Source organism: Lissotriton helveticus, chromosome 12, assembly GCF_964261635.1.
Source record: "Lissotriton helveticus chromosome 12, aLisHel1.1, whole genome shotgun sequence".
Lineage (NCBI taxonomy): Eukaryota > Metazoa > Chordata > Amphibia > Caudata > Salamandridae > Lissotriton > Lissotriton helveticus.
In genome coordinates this window covers 396,525,033-396,546,270 of record NC_136073.1, presented here as the reverse complement: position 1 = coordinate 396,546,270, position 21,238 = coordinate 396,525,033, and the positions used below count along the sequence as shown (strand labels likewise).

Genomic DNA, 21,238 nt, shown 5'->3' with positions numbered 1-21,238 from the left:
AGTTTAGGATTTTGTCTTAAGTTAGTTCTGTGTATCGGCCCCTTTGTGTTTTGATGAGTTGGTTGTAGTTTTGAACCTTGCCTCAAGGGTGGGAGTTGTTCGGTAGCTAACTGCTTGTGGGAATATTTTTCAGATAGGAATTGTTGTATTGCGTCTTGCAGGCACAGGCAGTGAAAAATTGCAGGCAGGCTATTGCATAGGTGAAATGGTCTCCCAGAGAAGAGGCTACATGGGATTATGGTGTCCACACTGAATCCTGGGCTGATGGGCTCCTCATCATTTGCCTAATGCATTGCCAGTCACTGATACATATAAACGTCCAACTTGGAATGTGGGAGGGATGAGCAGTCCCATAGAAAAGATATAAGGTATACTCTTACTAGCGCAGAAGAGGAATTACTATAGCATGTTTTTAGGAAACACATTTAACTAATGTTGACGGCGTGAGGGTACAAAAGAAAAAAGGACCCTAATCATTACATTGCCCAAACTAAGAAAGGTACTGCTGGATATATCTTTGTATTGTAAGATACTAGCGAATGGGGTATTTGCCTTCTTTGTTGAGTTTTGTCCACCTTGACCAATAAGGTTTCTTTCAACCTGGAACACAGTGTTTAACATCATGTGCTTCATTCATTCCCTATATGAACACCAATAAGGCATGAAGCTACCAGCAATGGCATCAATTGGTATGGAAAAGGCATTCTACACGTTGAATTTGGACTACCTTTCCACAGTGTTGGAAGTGCTAGCATTTGGTATTCTGAAACTGAGAAAATTGATACAGTAGCTATATGGATGCACTGGCCAGAGTGAAGGACTGTTGAAGTTGTATCAAAACCATGGTCAATTCATCAGGGCACCAGAGCGAGATGTCCCCTCTGCCATCTTTTTGCCTTGGAATAGTGTTTGCGGCTGCAAACGGAACACACAGTGGGGATTAGAGGATGCAAAATACAGACTGTTTATTCCTCTATATGCAGATGATGTCCTTTTGTATCTCAAAGAGGGAGAGAGGGATCTGGTTTTCCGACACAATTCAATGACAAGTAAGGATTAAAAGTAAATGTGAGTAAATTGTGGCCGTTGAGGGAGGGGGAAATGGAGTACCTCTTCAACCTTCCCCTTTGCCTGAGAGGTTGTTAATTATGATACTTGGGTGTCCAAAAGCATCACGTTGAGTCAGATCTGGTAGCTGGAAATGTGTCCAAGATTGTGGTCCATAGTCATGAATTAGTAAAGTTCTAGGAGGGGCTCCCACAGACGGCGCTGGGGAGGGTGGTACTGGGCAAAATGGTAATCTTACTGTGGATCCTACACTTTGAAGCAGTATCTGTGTGCCTCATATGGAGAAGGGGCACAAAAGAAACCCCTTTGCTTTGGCAACTGCAGTTACCTATGGTCGAGGGCGGGTTGAGTGCGTTTGAGTTATAATATTTGGCAGTCCAAATCTAACAGGTAACTAGGTGGTGACAGGGAACCAACAATCAAGAAATGAGATAGAGGTTTGAGGTGTATGGAAATACTTAGATCTTGGAATGTTATTTAGGTCCCCAAATATTCATGAGATTGTTGTCAGATTGATAGAGCTGACTAGATACTGTTGGCTCACGGTGTTGAATCAAACAAACAGAAAGGTGGCTTATGCACCTGATCTACCACTTTGGGGCCTACTTGAGCCTTAGAAGGTGGCCAGACAGACAGATCTGGTCGTATGGAAGGGAGCTGGAGTTATGACACTAGGATACTTTATTAATTGTGATAAATAGCAATTGCTTCATAGTTTACAGAGGATGTGCAAAGTTCTACCAGGGCACTCCTTGACCTACAATGCACAGGTAACGTTTTTCAGAAGGAACAAGGATGCTTCTGTTGGTCCACCACAAAGACATGGGTATTGTCACTAATATTGAGGTTGGGTAGCTGTAGAAGGCAGATCATGTAACTATAGTTAATAGTACTGGATATGACTGGAATGAACCTGCCAGCTTTAAAGGAATCATGGTCTAAATATATAGGTGGAGAGCTGATTGATAGTGAATGGTGAAAAGTGGTGGGGTATTCGAATAAGTGTCTATAAATGCTAGATTTCAAGTGATTCAACATAACCTACTACACAGGTTTAATCTGAAGCTGACTCCACAAAATGTATGCTCAGTACTAGACAAGTGCCCAATATCATGGACTGAGGGAGCTCACCTGAAACATATAACTTTGTTGTGCCCTTCCACAGCATCTTATTACGTTTATGAAGAGTTTGACAGAAGCTTTGATTGTTTATGGCCTTAAAAAGTGCGGGGGGTGGAGGGGACGCGAGGTCAAATAAAAATATATCAGTGTGTAGGTTCACAGGTGATGGCTTGTGTCTGACCAAAAGACTACGGTCAATGTCTTGGAAAAGTGACAGTGCTCCAAACACTTTACACTGGGAGAGAGAGCTCATCAAATGGACAGAGGGAGTGACCATGACCTGTCAGCAGAGAAGGGAGGGCTAGCATGGGATGAATCTTTGATGAATTTAACAAGTAAGATTGATAGGAGACCACCCTGAAGAACTCACAGTGATTTGTGTATCAGGAGAAGTGTGAATAATGTTGAAAGCCAGACCTGTTGGCATTGTCAATTCTTGTTTTTCCGGTCTGCAATTGCCGTCAAACAGATTTTTTTTTGCCACAAACTAGCGCTTTGAGTCCATAATGCTGAAAAACATCAACTGACAATCAGGTTACGAAATGACGGACAACTTGGTATCGCTCAGTTTGGATGAAAGCGCTCCCACTCTGAATGCTGAAAGAATCCCTTTCTGTAAACATACCTTGTCCGTTCCGTGTCAAAGGTTAACTTTAGAATGCAGGTTGCCACACAGCTGCCAGCGATGAGGCGACCCGTTTGCCAAATTCTAAACACAGCCCAAAGTTAGACATACAGATTAAATCGAAATATTCTTTAACAGCTTCTTTCATTTTACGCAATTAAAGCCACTCGAAATGCACCGACCTGAAATGTATCTCTACAAAAGTACCACAATTGTGAACCTTCGAGAAGTGGATTAATTGCAAAAGAAAAACATGTAATAATTATATATGGGTCAAGGGGGGTATAGGGCAAGGCCAGCTGTGGGGGAAAAAAGGGTGAAGATTGAATTTATTATAAAATGTACGATTCTGCTGGAAGTTGTATTTTTAGTTAGTGGGAGAGGCTGTGCACCGTCAAAACAACTTGGTTATATTTTTGTAATGGAATGAGATATAACTGTTTCAAAATATAATTTATAACACATCAGTATAACAATATTTTGAATTTTCCAGTACTTAAATTTCCGAGAAAAATTGTATTTTCGATTGACGCAAAATTAGGTGGATTACGTTTCTTTGGATTAAAGTAAAATAATTTCTGAGATGTCACACGTGCTGCATACTTCACATGCATTTATGAACAAAAGCAGGAACATATGTTGAATTGTCCTTTAAATAGAACCTCATAGGAGCCAAATTAACCATATCATATCCATCAATAGATGGCTCATTTTGAAGCATGTTGATATACATTTTGTGTAATAACCTCTGAACGTTTCCTAATTTTTTTCAATTATTTTTTTATTCTCCATCCAATAGTAATGAACAGTACGCCCATTGATGGAAGTACATGCATTCCAAGTAACCAGTGAAGGAGAAATACTGAATTAGCGTCTTTAAGAAAACAGAAAAAAACGTTCATAACAGCACTGCTGCTTCCTCCTCGCCACCATAATGAATGCCTTCTCCCAACCTTCGGATGTGAACAAGGCCAAGGAAAATATCAATTAAGTCCTAAAAACCATAAAAAAAATGTGATTATTGCACGGAAAGTTCTGATGTAAAACTGTCATGAAATTAAAGCAGAAATGGAACAAAAACACCACGTTTATTTTGTGCTGACAGATAGGGCTATCGTAGCAAATGATTATTCTGGGATCAGGAACATGAGTCAACAGCCAAGGGACAATACAATGAGGTGGCAGGTTTCTGGGTGGAATGATGGGGAAAACAGCAGGCGTGGCATGCGACATGGACGTGTAAGCAGGGTCTTTGGGAGCTCCCGGTCGGAGCTGATGATGGAGCGAGGTGAAGAAACAACATTTTGTATAGCCCTCGTAAAGTCATTTCCTCATAACTTTAACCTTTATTAATTGTATGGTTTGATATACTAATCAACGTAGTATAGAATGCACACACAAATATACGTGGGAATATTAATCTGCTTGCATGGAAAACTATAACTGACTAATTTAGTAATGTTGTCATGGTGTTTAACTAATGCAAAAGCTTAACTTAATCAAAAGCGGCATAAATGTGCTTTCTGTTTATATATTTTGTGGCAAAAACATGAAGACAGGTGAGCATACCATGCATATGTGTCGCTTATTTGCTAGGTAACAACTAACAGGGAAAACCTTAATATGGGGGGAGGTAAACAGAAGGGTTATATTTCAATAATTAACATTTATTTGTGTTTTTTTCTATGATAGTTCCCATTCTGGCTTGTGAGGCCTATCTAAAAATTGAGGTTTTCGATTACTGTGACAGTGAAAGATACTGCGCATGTGCGGCTAGAGCCGAGACTGAATGTGAGCTGCCTATGCCTGAGCGAGAGCGGTTCAAGGACAGCTTGCCCTGAAAGTCCAGTTGACTGCAAATAAATTATGGACATCTGAATTATGAATCGTGGGAAAGGAACTTCATATTACGTGACTAAGCTGGACACTTTTAAAACAATGAACTCTTTAATTTCAGCTGATGCTACAGAAATTGAATATTAGAATGATGAGGTGATGCTCATCCACCCTCAAATTGTCCAATCAGGACTTGAGTTTGTACTGACAGTTACTTTTGTAGATAGATACAGTTAGTGAAATAGGGTATAAAAAGACATGACTTTTCTTAAGAAAAAACTCTCTTTTCGATTTCCTCCTGAGATGCTGTCGGAATGCTGATTTTTCCTGAGATGTAAGACTTTGAATACATTTTCTATTTTCTTTGAATGAGAAATGAGTTTTAGATGAGGTTGTTAGTTAGGGAGCTAGGAGAAAAAGAACTTTGGGAACTATCTGTCTTTTGCTAATACTTGTGTCCTGAAACCTAAATAATAATGTCTATTTCTGAATCTTTGAACTAAATGACTATAACTGTTTGAGATAAAACATTTACTCTTTTAAGGTTACTTTTTTGAATAAAGAAATAAATAAAGCAAATTAACTGTTAGACATGCTAAACTTTGCTTGAATAAAAATTAGATAAATGGAGAATTAAGCTGGTCTTGTATTTTCCTTAGCCTAATTTTTTACTCGCAGATCCATTGACCATAATAGTGGTGTGTCTGAATAAAATGTCTCATTAATAAAAACCATGGTAACATTCCTTTAAACTGCAGGTGTATATAGTATAAATATTTAGTTTTGATTTAGACACTCCGCTATGATCCAGCAGCTCTCCTTTGAATCACACCAATCCATGAAGTAGGATGAAAGTGTTTGTGAGTAACACGCAGTGTCATGGGTCCCACTGATGAGTATTGTATGATTTGGTACTTCAGGGAAAGGTGATATGGTTTTAGAAAACATTTCCGGAGTAGCGCTGCATCAGTAATTAGCTTGGTAGCAGAGCATTGGCTGCTATAGAATTAGCTAGGATTATGTATAAAGTGATATATAAGGGTTTTGATATACAGAATTGTGACTAACATCTGTTGAGTTTGTATTACGTTATATGTAGTCCTGAAAAGGCTTCCGAGGATTGCGTGAAGCTAGTCACTCTGTCTGCAGGCAGAAGAAGTGTGGCAAGTAAAGTCGCACATCACATAGTCTGTTTCAAAAGTAGTATCATCGTATACTACAGTGGTATTTGCTCATATCACAAGTTTAGGGACCTTTACGTATGAAGGGATAAATGCATAGCGAGGACAGTCTATAAAATCTTAGCCTTCAAGTACAGGGATCATTGTGTATCCTGATTTAAAACTTACTGCTGGGAGAGTAATAGAGGGAAATATCCTTTACAACGAAACTCTTTCCACGCAGTACCTTTACAACGCAGTTATTACAACGCAAGTCGTTACAACGACTTGTGCTGGAGGGCGCTGTAGGATAGGGAATAGTTTAATTTACTATCCAAAACCTTCCCTACTATCCACGGGGACTGGAGTTGGAATAGTAAATTAAACTATTCCACTATCCAGCGCCCCCAACGCAAGTTGTTGTAACGACTTGCGTTGTAAAACCTACGTTGTAAAGGCATGTGTGGAAAAAGCATGCGTTGTAACGACATACATCAGTAATAGAGCTTAACCCGAGCTTGAGACAAGGGTAAAGTCGAGGAGCTTGAGAGTGAGACAAGGGTAAAGTAGAGGAAGTGGTGCTACTTTATCGGCGAGTGTAAAATTCTGTGGTAGAGAAGAGGTAAGAGCTGTCTACTGGAAATACAGAATACTTGTATGATTGAAAATTCTATCACTTTGTTTAGCGAAACAGACAAATTGAGATGTTTTGTGTAAGTTACTAACCGATCCAGTTGTATATCTTGTAAATACAGCTTCTCGATAAACCTTGTAAAGGAGGGGTCAGTCGAAGCTGCAGAAGCCGGAGCAGGAGCTGACGTCAAAAGTGTCTCCAGGGATTGGTCCTTGTGACCAAGACAGAGTAAAGGCTGATTGGTGCATCAGTAAAGCAGCGAAACTATTGGTTAAGCACTAAAGAGACGTATCTTGTTCTAATTGGTACGCTACTGTAAACCCCACTGTAATAGGTTGGTGTTACGAAACAGCAACAGAGGAGTACGCTATCTTTTGAAAGACAGGGAATTATCAGGAAAATGGATTATTATTACGTAGAAGAAAAGGAGAAACCTTCATGGTTTAAGAAATTGAAAAATGTGTTTAAAAGGGACAAGGCGGGGCGTGGCTTGCAGCCAACCGTGATGGCCGCAGCATAGTGGAGCTCCGAGGGTGAGACCGACTCCCCCCATAAATCCGGACACTTATCTGTGTCATACTTCGTCCCAGAGCCGAGATTTCTCCTGCGGAGGTGAAGAGGACCCGAACGATCCCGGTCTGGAGCCTCTCAGACCCCGGACCACGGAGTAGCAACAGAAGAGCGACTGCGGCCTGTATGCAAATCTCTGGCCGCGGGTAAATTTTGCAGGTGCCCCGATGCCCTTGCAGTGTGCCCGACGGAGCGCGTGGACAGTACGGAGCTACGCGACTGAGGTGAGGCCAGGCGGTGGCGGTACATGCTATCGGAGCAGGAGGGGGCCGCCTGTGACCAGTGAGGTGGTGTGGGAGCTGACCCCCCCCCCTCGGTGGCCGATGGTGGAGAGCGCCGAGGAAGAAAGCAACGGACTGCCAGCGGAGGTGCGGATCGGCGCTGCGCAGGGGCGGCATTTTCGAGGATCAATACGCCTTCCTGACAGGATAATTAAACGCGCCGGACACTGCAGTGGGCGCTTGTGCTGGCTCAAATACAGGCGCAAAAGAGCTCTGATGTGTGCATGGAAGGAGGTTCCAAAGTAACACTGGAAGATGTAATGGCGGCCCTCCACCAGGTGCAGACCACTGTGGGTACAATTTCTACGGACGTCATGTTCGTACGAGCGGATTTACAAAAAATGGCTGTAAGAGTAACTGAAGTAGAACAAGTGACGACAACTGTCACTAAGGACACTAAACTCCTGGTAAAGAAAGTGACACAATTAGAGGAGGATAACAGACGTATGGCGGCAAAGCTGGACGAACAGGAAGGGCGCTCCCGCCGGAATAACGTTCAAATAACTGGGTTTCCAGAGTCCGAGGGGGGGCCTGCCATGGACCTCTACGTTGAAGATCTCATAAAGAATAAGCTACAACCTAAGGGCCTCTAAACCTTTTTTTCTGTGGAGCGGGATCATAGGGTACCGGGAGGGCGACCACGACCAGGAGCTCCCCCACGACCAGTGCTGGCACGCATTTTCAATTGTCGGGACAAAGACGCTATTCTCCAGACGGCGCGAGTGGCCCCACCGATTTATTTTTTTAAACAAATTTTATTGGGTTTTGTTTCACACATCATACAGCGTCAATTACATTTCTTATGCCTTCCTAAGCTGCTGATAGTGGCCCTCTCAGCTATAGTCTCAGGTGATGGACCCAGAGGTGGGCAGGATCATGTATATAAAATCCCATTAAAGGTTGGCCCCTAGTGCCCTACCCATTTTCTTAATAAACTCCCCTATGAACCCTCCCTCCTCTCCGGATCCCCATCATTGGTGTGTGCAATTGGTTTCAGTCGTGATGATCTGTATGCACAGGAGTTAACAGGTAATGGTCTGTGTGATGTGCCTGTCATAGCTCGGAGATGCACTCTAACCGTGTTGTTAGTCCGCTGTTTCATCTTGTGTGCCATAGTTACGCAATGATTGCACTAATGCGTCCAATGCCTTGTCATTCTGCTGTCGTCGTGCAGTTTGAAATCTCAGCACGCTTTCCCCATCAGCCCACTTAATAAACTCGTTCCTCCACCTAGTGCCAGTAGGTCCCACCACTGCTTTCCAATGCTGTGTGATTTCTCGTTGTGCTAGTATGAGCCCCATATCTATAAATTTACTTGTGATCTTATTTTTAGGGTTATGAGGGAACCAGTGTAGAACTCCCACGGCCATGTCAAATACCAAGCCCCTCTCCGTTACCGCATTCAGAGTGTCTCCCACCTCCTTCCAATAAGGTTCTAAGGTTGGGCATGTCCATAGCATGTGATCTAACTCTACTCCAACCCTCATACATCTGGGGCACGCTGGGGAGTCTACATCAAAATATTTTTTAATCTTTCCCGGTGTCAGATATGCTCGGTGGAGAATATAGAAGTGTACTAGTTGGAATCTTGCGTTGCGTGTGCTCTTCCAGGCCCTCCGCATTATCTGCGTCCACACCGTCTCGGGGATATCCTTTCCTATATCAGCTTCCCATTTTCCCTTCAGCACTTCCAGAGGAGGTAGTCCTTCATTGTTCATTCTGGAGTAAAGGCACAAGACCGCCTTGAAGGTTCCCGCCGCCATCATAGCATACTGGCAAGCCATTGGTGTTCTCGGTTCTGTCAACCCCTCTCTCCAATGTGCCTGTATTGCTCGTGTTAGTGCTGAATGCAGCAGAAAGCCCCCTCTAGGTATATCAAATACTTTCTAGGAGTGTCGAGAACGGCAATAGTGTCCCGTCTTCATATAGGTCCCCTAGCACCTGAATTGCGGCCTCCTCCCAATCTTGTAACTGCGACCAATCGCCGCCATGCGGCAGCGCCGTTAGCATCCCTAGAGGGATTTCGGGGGCGTATGGGTGTAGTACCCCCGCCCTATGCTGCGAGTGGTTCCAGCATAATCTAATCGTTTTTTCTTCTTGCGTGAGATCCCGAAGGTCTAATTTCTGCTGCAGCGCTATAAAAGAAAGAACATGACGAGGTATACCCAGGCCCCTTTTATGCTCTGGTCCCCTGAATTCACGTGCTATCTCCTGCGTGTAGGTCTGCAATTGATCTGCCAAGTAATACAATTCAAAATCGGGGACCGCCAGTCCCCCCTCCGTCTTAGGTCTTATTAGCGTTGTTAGCGCTACCCTACGTCGTCCTGTCCCCCAAAGGAAGGACACTATCATGGACCTCAGAAGTCGGAAAGTAGCAGCAGGAATCCATATTGGCAATGTTCTGAGGCAATATAGGAGCCTTGGGAGAGCCACCATTTTCAGTAGTGCTATTCGGCCCACCACTGACAGTGGGAGAGTAGCCCAAAAGGTCATACTGCTCTTCAGCGCTCTTATTCCACGGCCAATATTGCCCTCTAAAACGTCGGCTGGCGTGTGATAGATGTACACCCCCAAATATTTCAGGCAGCAGGGCTCCCATCTGACCGCTCTGGTCATGGAGGGGTGGGTCTCACCCTGACGTACTGGGAAGAAGCACGTCTTGGCCCAGTTTAATTTTAGGCCGGAAATTTCACCGAAGCTTGTTAACAGATTGTCGACTCCCACCATGGCCCAATCGGTGTCCTCGAGAAAGAGCAGGAGATCGTCTGCATATAGCGATATGTATTGCTGCCCAACTCTACTGTGTAATCCCCCATAGTGGTTTCCCGTCCGGGTTGACATCACAAGGGGCTCCACTGCCAACGCAAACAGTAATGGAGATAGTGAACACCCCTGTCTCATACCCCTTTCCACCGGGTATTGAGGCGATATTAGTGTGCCCGTTTTCACTCTGGCCACCGCCGAGGTGTATAGCACTGTTGTCCATCTCAAGTAATCCTCCCCCACACCAAAGCGCCTCAGCACCTTATAGAGGTATTCCCATTCAAGGCTGTTGAACGCCTTCTCTATGTCCACCGATAATATCATTGGGTGGTGGGCCTCGAAGTGGTCTCCCTCAAGTAGCCGCATCAATCGGCGGATGTTCGTTGTGGTGTTTCGCGTTGGTATAAAACCAGCTTGGTCTTCATGGACCAGTGTAGTCATGTGTTCTAAAAGGCGGGACGCTAGGATGCTGCTTAATATTTTATAATCGGTGGTTAGCATCGATAATGGTCTGTACGACGCTGTATCTCCGCTCTCTCTCCCAGGTTTCAGTAAGGGTATTACCAACACTTCTCGCATGGATTTTGGTAACTGCCCCAATTGTTTCGCTTCCCTATAGACCTCTAGCAGCCGGAGGGCCAGTAGATCAATGTACTTTCCGTAAAATTCTATGGGCAACCCATCTAGACTCGGAGTCTTGTTATGTGGCATTCGATTTATGACGCGTCGTATTTCTCCCAGCTCAATGTCTTTGCCTAATTCCTTTGCCTGTTCATGATCTAATTCTGAGAAGGAGAGCCCTTCGAGAAAAACATCTATGGCTGGAGTGCCAATCTCTAGTTTGCTTTGGTATAGAGTTTCATAATATCTTGTGAAGCAATGCAGGATCTCAGGCTGGGTATATACCTCATCCCGGTCCGCTGTGCTCATGGACACCATGGGTGAGCTTCTCTTTGTGGGGTTGGCGAGCCAAGCCAGTAGGGTCCCTGTTCTGTCACCCTCTGCATGGGTCCTAGCTGTGTATGCTTTATAGTCGAAGCTGCGCAAGCGCTCTGTCTCTACTGCGACTGCTTCTTTCGCCTCACTAACCCTTCCTTGTAGCTCAGGGTGACCAGGTCGTAAAAGTTCCACTTGATGGAGTTTCTTGTCAGCTCTATCTAGGTCATCTAGGAGTACTTTCTGCACCCCTACATGTTTCCCTATACAAAACCCTCGTATGACCACCTTGAAGGCGTCCCATTCCGTTGCTCTAGCCTAAGTCGTGCCAGCATTATCCTCAAAGTACTGAGTAATTCTTTCTTCCAGCGCACCATTGAAAAAGGGGGTCTTCTAGTGTTTCTGGGCGCAGCCTCCAGGTAGGGACACAGGAGACGGTAGGGAACCACTGCATGGCAAGCAACAAAGGATTGTGATCCGACACTGTCCTCGACAGATATTCAGTTCTCACAATCGTTGGCATTAGAGTTGGGGAACACAGCATCGCATCTAACCTCACATGGAGCTCATGAATACTTGAAAAATAGGAGTAATCTCGAGTCTGCGGATGCTGCGCGCGCCAGGCATCTATTAGGCCCCATCTCGACTGCCATTCCATTCTGCCTTTAGCTGTACGGTGTGTCGGAGAGTCCGCCAGAGGGGGGTGTGACCTATCAAGGGCTACGTCCAGTATCGAATTAAAGTCACCTCCCATTAACAATGGTGCCACAAGGAAGTGCGCTAAGGACCCTGATAACTTCGCCAGAAAGGTCAGCTGATCAACATTGGGTGCATACACATTACAGAAGGCAATGTCCCTACCTCGTAGCTTTCCCGCTATCGCGACAAACCTACCCTCCGGGTCTATGAGTTGCCTGATTACGTGGAACGGGACCCCGGCTCTAACCCAAATGAATACGCCTCTAGCAAATGCTGAGTATGTGGTATTGTATACTTGGCCCCTCCATCTACGCTGTAATGCAATCCCTTCAGCCTTCGTCAAGTGTGTTTCTTGTAGCAATGCAACCTGAACTCCCCTCCGTACCAAGTAGGCATGGATTTTGTGGCGTCGCGTCATAGTGTGGAGCCCCCTCACATTCCAGGTTATACATCTCAAATTGGTTAAGTCACCCAGTGTCCCACTGTTTCCTGTGCATTCCTTCCCAACCATTCCCAAGACATCCTAACTGTGGTAAGACATCAACACCGATGACGAGCCCTCCCTCCAACACCCCAGAACAACCCCAACCCCCTCCCCCCAGAACAGGACCTAGGAACCTCCATCTAGCTCCCATCCAAACACACCTGAGTAATAACCTTTAACTAACCCGATAGTAGTCACTGTGGGCGTGCCTTAAGGGCAGTCAGGGGGGGTGGTTACCAACGGGTAGCAGCCCAATTCCTAGGCTCCTTGCTGATTGATCGAGCCCCAAGTACTAATACACATCTCAATGACCACCCGTCTCCCATCAGTAAACAATAACTCCCTCTCACAGTTCACGGCAAACAGTCCGCCACAATCTGTATTCGATCCTCTACAGCTCACCAGGCGCTCTTATCCTTCGTCCAGCATTTCCTCCGCCGTCGCCGGGGTGACCACAGGCAAAGGTACACTGTCCGTCTCTGAGCGCTCAGTGTCCGAGTGGTCATCACCCCCTCCTGATTCCACCTCTTCCTGCAATGGAGAATTCTGCGTTCCCGACATGGCAGACACTACCTACAGGACTCCTCGCCGCTCTGTTGTTGTCTCCGACTGCGATGGCATCCTTAGTCCCCTCTGCCTATTATGGATCCGCCGGGACTTCCGTTGTGGCAATCCTTCTGAGCTTATTCCAGGTCGTTGGCTGAGAACGTCTTTACCGGATTTGTAGAGTTCCAGCCAGGTGCAGGCATCATCTGGTGTATCGAAGAGCCTGGTGGAATTATCCACAATTACTCGAATCCTAGCTGGGAAGAGTAGGGAGTATTGGAGGCCCTCAGCTCTCAGTTCTCTTTTAACTGCCCGGAAAGAGATCCGTTGGTGCTGTGTTTCATACGTGTAGTCAGGAAAGATGTTGACTTTGCTGTTCTCCACCTGAAAGGGGCCGTTCCTGCGTGCATTCTGCAGTAACAGATCTCTGTCCCTGGCCTTGTTGTGGCGGCTTGGCCGGAACTCTATGTGCCCGATCCAGCATGTAGAAAGTGGACAGTCCCTCCGGTGCCACCGTCGTCTGGAGCCAGTCTTCAAGATAGCGTACCATGTCCTTCCCTTCCACTTTCTCCGGGAGGCCTACTATCCGGATGTTGTTCCGGCGATTGCGCCCTTCAGCCTCCTCAGCTCTTCTCTCCTGCGCTTCCATGCGGTCCAGCACATTGGTCATAGTGGTTGAGAGGGCTTTTTGCGCCGGTGCTAGGGTATGGACCGTATCTTCTATCACCTCAACCCTGTCGGACAGTTTACCATGATCGGCCCTCAATAGACCCAGTCCCGTGGCCACTTGCGCAATATCCTGTTGAAGCGCCCCGCAGGTATCCGTTATCGCTGTCAAGATTATGTCCAGCTGAAGTTGAAGTTGAGGGTCTCGCGATTGGTCAGGGACAGAGTGGTCCCCTTTGTCCGACGTCTCAGTATCCGACGTGGGTTGAGCACCGCTTTTATTCCCTTTAGGTTTTCCCATGTTGGTGGTATGCTGTCCTTTTCGTCGTTATCGGGTAGGGAGAAGTTGCCCAGAGTTGGGGGGACTACTCCGCTCGGTCTGCCGTGTTCGGGTCTTTGCCCTAGTGGCGGTGTGAATCACCACCCAGGTGCGTCCAGTGCAGGGGCCGCCAGCAGCGACGTTGGGGAGCGATCTTAGAAAGCGGTCGTGTGGGCCACAAGTGCTCGGTTGCCAGCTGCAGCAGCTCAAAATAGGGCAAGCCGCACCTCAACAGTGCTCCGAATTGCAAGGAACAGAGTAGCCTTAGTGGTATGGGACAATTACTCAGGGTCCTTCTTGAGGCATAGCAGGTGGTCAGATGCCAGCACAGCGGCCGTCTCGGATCAACCCGCTTAAGGCCGCTCGCCGTGTGTTCCCCAGTTCCAGCCCCATAGACGGCTATCTATACTGCAACCGCCTGCTGATGCACGTCCGCTAGTAATGTCATGTTCGCTTATCTCTTGTTGTACCAGGATTAGTTCAGGGCCCAGGGGCTCGATGGAAGAGGAGGAATGGAGTGCCCGTGTGGGGTACACAGTATCAACAGACCATTTCCAGTGTTCTCTTAGCTGCCCTCACCCAGTGTTGCGACCGCTGGTGTACCCCTCTCCGCTCCCTCCTGAAGAGGTGACCGCTTCAGTGTAGTCCCCAGCCTCCGCCGTGGTTCACCGTGTAGTGTCACTAGGGGCAAACCCCATCTACCTGCATATGGCGTCCGGGTATCCTCATAGGTCTTCGCAGTTTGTTCCTCCGATCTTGCTGCTGCGGGGTTGCGCCGCCCTGTCTCACCTCTGCTCCGCGGTGCCCCCTCCACGGTCTCCGTCACCTCTCTTGTACTTGCCCAAGTGGTCTCCGAAGCTTAACTACAGTGTTCTGCCGCCGTGAATCTGGGGGAAAACTCAGTGGGAGCTCTACTCAGCGTCTGGGCCCCAGCACTCCGGAAGCTGCCGCGGCCTCCGTCTTCAAATACTGGGTGTCGAGGTGCCGGGTCACCCCCCACCGGGCCCCCCCCGGTGCAGCGAAGCGCCTCCGGGTCAGTCTCCTCAGGATGTGCAGAATGGCCAACTGGGATCCCGAGGCTGCTCCCTCGATCCGCAAACCCCCACCGCGGCCAAATCACCGAGCCGGCATCCACGTCTCTCGGGGGAATCTCGAGGCTCCCCCCGCACTCCGGATTGACTGGCGGCCGGGGGGGGGAAGCGGTCCGCAGTCCCCTCCGCTAACGCACCGTTCAGGGTGTGGGGTCCGCTGACCGCGATGCTGAGATCGCACCGCAGGCTTCAATAGCTCCAATGGGCCCGGCAAGCAAGGTCACCGCCTCAGCCGGGCTCCGGCGGGGGAGGGCCCAAGCTCCGCACCTCCAAAGCGGGAGCCCGCGATGTATTAGCACGGCCCACAGATTCAGGCCGGCAGATTTCAATCGGCAGCTCTGTGCACAGTACCTCCGGCTGCCAGCCGTCCCCCAGGCAACGTCTCTCGGCTCCGGCACCGGGATCGGAGCCCTCAAGGGTCCGCGGGATCAATTGCGATCTTGATCATGCAAGGATTCAGAGCCTCCTCGCAGCCGCCATTTTAGTTGCTCCCTCAGGGTGCCCCGGGCAGCGCGCCGGCAATCATCTCTGGGTCTGCAGGGCTGAGCAAGCAGTGTTTCTTAGATCCTCCGTAGGGGATCCACTTCCCCTGTCTTGCAAGGTGAGATGGGGGTTTCAGAGGTGTTTTGGCAGGATAATTAGAGGCTCGATCGCGGAGCCCAGCGCTCAGGCGACCTCCTCCATCGGCGCCCAAGCCACGCCCCCGTGAGTGGCCCCACCGATACGGATACAAAACTCTGTGATCTCTTTTTTCCCGGATTACACGGCTGCGGTCGCGGCACGCCGCAGGAGCTTTTTTGAGGTTAAAAAACACTGAGATCCCGCAAACTGCCGTACTCAATGCTCTTTCCAGCAAAGCTCAGAGTGGTGGCAGACAAGAAGACTTGTTTTTTTGAGCACGACTGGCTTGAAGGGTGGCGTCCGGTGGAGAGGTCAGGACGACCGGGAAGGAGGTGCAGACAACTGGGCAACAGGAAGAGGGGGAGGATGCCCATCTACATAAGGACTCCGGGGACTGAATTCCTCAAGCACGAGGGAAGTATCTCCCTTTCCTTTTTCCTGTATTAGAGAAATGTGCCTGGCCGCCGGTCGGGGCTCACCTCCTTTATTTAACGACAAAGCATTGAACAATGACTCGGGACTCAGGGACTGGGGGGGATGATTGGTCTTCCTTGGACTTTCCCACCCCTGAACATACATGCAACTGCAGTTCCAGGGTGGGGATGTTAAGCACTCTGCTGAGTTGGGGTGGCGGGCAGTTTTAAGTCCGCAAGGCAGGGAGGCAGGGAGGGGGGATGGAGGTGGGGAATTTTCACATGTTGGTTGTTTGTTGCTTACGGGATGCAAAGATGTAGATATTGTTGCACGATGTCACTCCTCGCAGGAACTTACATTGGCCTTCACATGGGACAAGGCAGTTGTAAATCCCTTCAATATGAAAATGGGGGATAACTCACTAGCTAACTCACAGGGAGGGTCAGATGCAATGACCCCGTCACTGTCCATACTCACGTGGAATATCCGCGGCTTAGGCGATAAAATCAAACGGGGCCTGGTTTTACAGAGCATTGAAAGGGGAGGCGCAGCAGTGGTGCTACAACAAGAGACACATCTCACAAACACATCTACTAAGGCCCTGGATAGATGGGGTTATAAAATGGCAGTCCACTCCGAGTTTACTTCAGGCTCTAGAGGGGTTGGTATCTTGATAAAGAAGCAGTTCCCCTTAATCATCAAAGACGTTAAATCCGATGGGGCGGGTAGATTTGCCGCTATACATGCACAGTGGGAAGGGAGGAATATCAATATTGTTTCTGTTTACATACCTCCAGCACTGCAGGCGATGGCCCTCTTGGATCTTAGTGCATTCTTATGGGGCTGCCGGAGGGTGAACTACTGGTTGGGGGAGATTTTAACTTGATGGTTGATGATTCATTGGATAGATTCCCCCTACGTACAGCTACATCAGGGTCTTCACGCTTGGGGAGCTTCACTGCAGCTATGGGACTGGTGGTCCTTTGGAGGAAATATCACCCTTTTGACCATCAGCTTACCTATCACTCCAGTGTTCATAATAGTCTCTCCAGAATTGATTATCTCCTGGGGTCGAGGGTGGCCTTTGCAATATTAGCAGTGTAGACATCAAGCCACGGGGCATATCTGACCATTCCCCACTGATGATTAATTACAGACATCACCAGCAGACAAGGCGTCGGACTTATCCCATACGCCCTGTCTATCTACGTAATCCCAAGATTAGGAGGGAATTGAGTAAGGTGACAAAACACTATTTTCAAGATAACATCGGCTCCGTCGCCTCCTCTGTGACCTTATGGGAGGCATACAAGACAGTTCTTAGGGGACAGGCGATATCCTCTATTGTACTCTATAAACGAGAAGGACAGTCGGAACTACAGGCTTTAGAATCTGAAGTGATTAATGCAGAGGCACAATACGCCAATGACCCGACCCCCAAAGCGTCACACAGCTTGCAGACTGCGCAGCCACGACATAAGGCATACCTGACGGAAGTTGCCAAACAGCAACTGGTATGCACACTACAGAAAATTTATGACGTTGGAGACAAGGCAGGTAAACTATTGGCATGGCTGGACAAACGGGAGAAGAGGGACAGATGGATAGCACAGCTCACAGCGGAAGGAGGGCAGGCCACTACAGACCCAAACACAATAGTAAATATGCTGGCACAGCACTTCATGAAAATATACTCTTCAGATTCTACAATCTTAGAAGAGGAAGCATTGACATATATAAAAGACCTTAAAATGCCCCAACTAACTCCAGAAGAAGCACAATTACTGGAAGGTGACCTCACGACGGATGAGGTGACACTAGCTATTAAAGCATTACAATCGGGCAAAGCGGTGGGGCATAACGGCATACCGATCGAAATATATAACAAAATGACAGACTCACTTGTGCCACACCTGTTAAATATGGTTACAGAAAGCCTAGAGATAGAAGAGCTCCCCCCGCACCAGCGTACGGCCACTATAGTAGCCATTTTGAAACCGGGGAAGCCGGCGGATCAGTGCACATCATACCGTCCTATTTCACTCATGAATGCTGAGGCCAAAATACTCGCCAAATTGCTAGCGATAAGACTAACACCACACTTGTCCAAGCTCGTACACAGAGATCAATCTGGCTTTATGCCCAGCAGAAACACAGCAGACTGCATGGGGTGATGGCACATGCAAACTTTGTGCACGAGCCGACGGTGATTCTATCGTTAGACGCACATATTGTGTTTGACATGGTTCACTGGCCGTTCCTCTTTGCGGTGCTGCACCACATGGGATTTGGACCGCGATTTTGTGCCTGGGTCCGATTATTGTACACGAAAACCATGGCACATGTCACAGCTAATGGCCATATATCGGCAGATTTCCCCCTAGCCAGGGGCACATGTCAGGGCTGCCCGCTATCGCCACTATTGTTTGCCCTGGTTTTGGAGCCATTGGCAGAATGGATAAGATGGGAACCAGCTATTAGGGTCCTTAAATGGGCGGATGACTGGGAGGATCAAATCTCCCTATACGCAGGTGATATCCTGTTATATTTCTCTTCCCCTAGACTTTCTATAATCACCCTTTTAGATGTCTTCCCAGCTTATGGGCGAGCCTCTGGTTATTCCATTAATTGATCTAAATCCACCATGTACATTCTCCATGGTCCACCACCGCGCCTGCCGGACGGCTGTCCGTTGCGGATGGCAGAAAACACGTTTATATATTTCGGGGTTTACCTCACAGCAAATTCTGCAGAATTCTATAAACTAAATTTGCAGCCGCCACTCGACCGTCTCAAGCGAGACATTCAACACTGGGAATCGTTACCGCTGACCGTGCTGGGCAAAGCAGCACTTTTTAAGATGATGGCTCTGCAACGGTTTTTATACATTTTAGAAAATACGCCCTACCCAGTACAACCCGCCTATTTTAAAACAATTGCGGCGCAGGTCTCTGTTCTGTTGTGGGGCCATAAGCCCGCACGTATAGCACAGACCAAGATGGTAAGAAGCTGGTACGATGGCGGCATAGCACTCCCAAATATATGTCTGTACTATTGGGCAGCCCAATTAAAAGTAATTAATCAATGGTTACATCTTCCACAGTCGGAGCCGGCACTAAAGGCAGACAGAGCACAATTGGGACTGTCTGGTATACTGGCTCCCCTCTACGATAAAAAAGTAGCTCTGACAAAGTTTGAGCCACTGAGACACACACTCTTGCTATGGCATGCAGCGCAGGCAAAGCTGGGGTGGCAAGGGGTCTTGACGCAGCTTACTCCACTGTGGGACAAAAAGCAGTTGGGTAAACTTAGGCACACCAAGGGTTTTGACCGTTGGGATGATATAGGCATATCAACGATTGGGGATATGTGGCAGAAAGGAGCAGTACTCTCATATGCTACCCTACGACAGCAATACGACTTAACCCCCTCTGAACACTTTAGATACGTACAGATAAGACACACGTTAATGACAGCACTTCTGCCTGACGCCGAAGTCCCGGAGGCGTCCCCTCTGGAGGACAGGTGATTAACTGACTATATGCCAAAAAAAGTGACTTCCCTAATTTACCGTAAGCTGGTGAATAATTTACCTGATCCAACGAGAACACTACTGGAGAAATGGTCTCATGGCTGTGGAGAGATAGATGACTCAGAGTGGCAGGAGGCACTGGCGTCCCCGAAGGAAGTGGGCATTCCCTCACGCCTTCGTTTGGTACAACTGTGCGTATTACACCTCTCTTACTACACTAAAGGCACCTTACATAAGATAGGGAGGATAGATCATCCCTATTGCCTAAGGGGATGTGGTGAGGAAGGGACCTTCTATCACACCATATGGGACTGCCCCAGAATAGCTGAATACTGGACCCAGGTATTAAGAACTATATCACAATCAGAGGGAGTCTCACTACTGCCAGAACCCAAACGCTGTCTTTTAAATATATGGGAACCCAATGATCTTACACGATCGAGACAAAGCTGGGCGACATTAGGTATGATGATGGCTAAGAGAAATATAGCGCAAAAATGGGGTGCAGCAGAGAAACCTACCCTAGCGGCATGGAGGGGTGATATGAATGAGGCCATGGTAACGGAGAGGGCAGTGTTTAGCAACAGGGGTTGCCCCCAAAAATGGAAGAAAATTTGGGGGGCATGGAATACGTATAGAGGGAATATTTGTGAGCCACCATCAGATAGTGAGGATGACACTTCAGATTCAGATTAGACCCTTTGACACACGAAGTGCAGTGAGTAGTCGGACCACAACTATTGAGATTTTGGATAATCATGACTGTACAAAACCGGAAAATGTTTCTGCTGAGAGGACAATGTGCGAATTTACTGTGTATACTTACAGAAGTTATGATGTATTCCTTTTTTTTCTTGTCAAAAATGCAAATAAATATATTTACAAAAAAAAAGGACAAGGCGATAGTAACAAAAGAGGGAAAATTACTTCCTCCGCCAAAAACGCCTGCTTCCTATATGTTGTCAAAATATGGTTACCATACATGTGTTTGGCTAGAGAATTGGGCTAGGTATACCAGGAATGATGGTGTGTTAGCTTTCCCAGAAGTCGGATCTTTTAATGTGGCAGTTTTGCGAAACTTGAGAGATAGGATGATGAAACTTGAACCAAGACCTAGACCGACTCAATTTGAAGCTCTAGTTGAATGGGAGGATGAGATGCATGAAATGGAGCGAGAGAGGTCGGAAAGACATCTCAGACCAAGAGGTAGATTGCGCGGATTATGGGGAGAGACACATGAGAGTAGAATGCGCAGATGGAGAAATGCTGATATGTGTGATGGAATATGAAGGGCGGAAATGTACAGAGAAGAGGAATAATGTGGAAACAGGGAAAGAAGGTTATGGTGATAGTGAGTCAGAGGATACCGTGCTGGAACAAATATTAAATAGGAGACCGCCACCATATCAACCGGGTTCTTTATGGACCACACCTAATGCTCCACCAATAGAAGATAGAATTAATGAAACCCCAAGACAATTTTCAAATTTTAGAGATATACCAGAAAGAGTAGAAATGAGATATAATCCAAATGCCCCAATGACAGAAACAACACTTACCGGTACTCCTAAGCAAAATAGCGAAAGAAGAAGTGTAAATAGAGTAGAAAAACGAGTTGAAGAACAACCAAATACTTCTGAATATATACAATCTACAAATGATTGACAGAAAAGATACAAGAGCTTACGAAAAACCTAGAAGCAGTAACAGTCCCAGTAACGATAGGATCTGTAATCCCAGTGTTTGAAAACCAAAGGATAAAAGAGCCAAGTTTGACAATCCCTTTACAACAAAGTTTGCAAAAGGTAAAAGAAAATGTTTATCCAGATTTGTCAGAAATTAGGCGAACAAGTCATGTAAATCTGCCTGAC

The 21,238-nt window shown here is 47.1% G+C and overlaps 1 long non-coding RNA gene across 1 annotated transcript in view; it reads right to left on the bottom strand.

Moving 5' to 3' along the window:
• Nucleotides 1–3,630: 3,630 nt before the first annotated feature.
• LOC144798960 (uncharacterized) overlaps nt 3,631–21,238 on the bottom strand; it is a 70,750-nt gene continuing 53,142 nt past the window's right edge. Inside the window, exon 3 of the long non-coding RNA XR_013603712.1 lies at nt 3,631–3,809. This is a non-coding gene — a long non-coding RNA (uncharacterized LOC144798960). The remainder of the gene's footprint in view (nt 3,810–21,238) is intronic.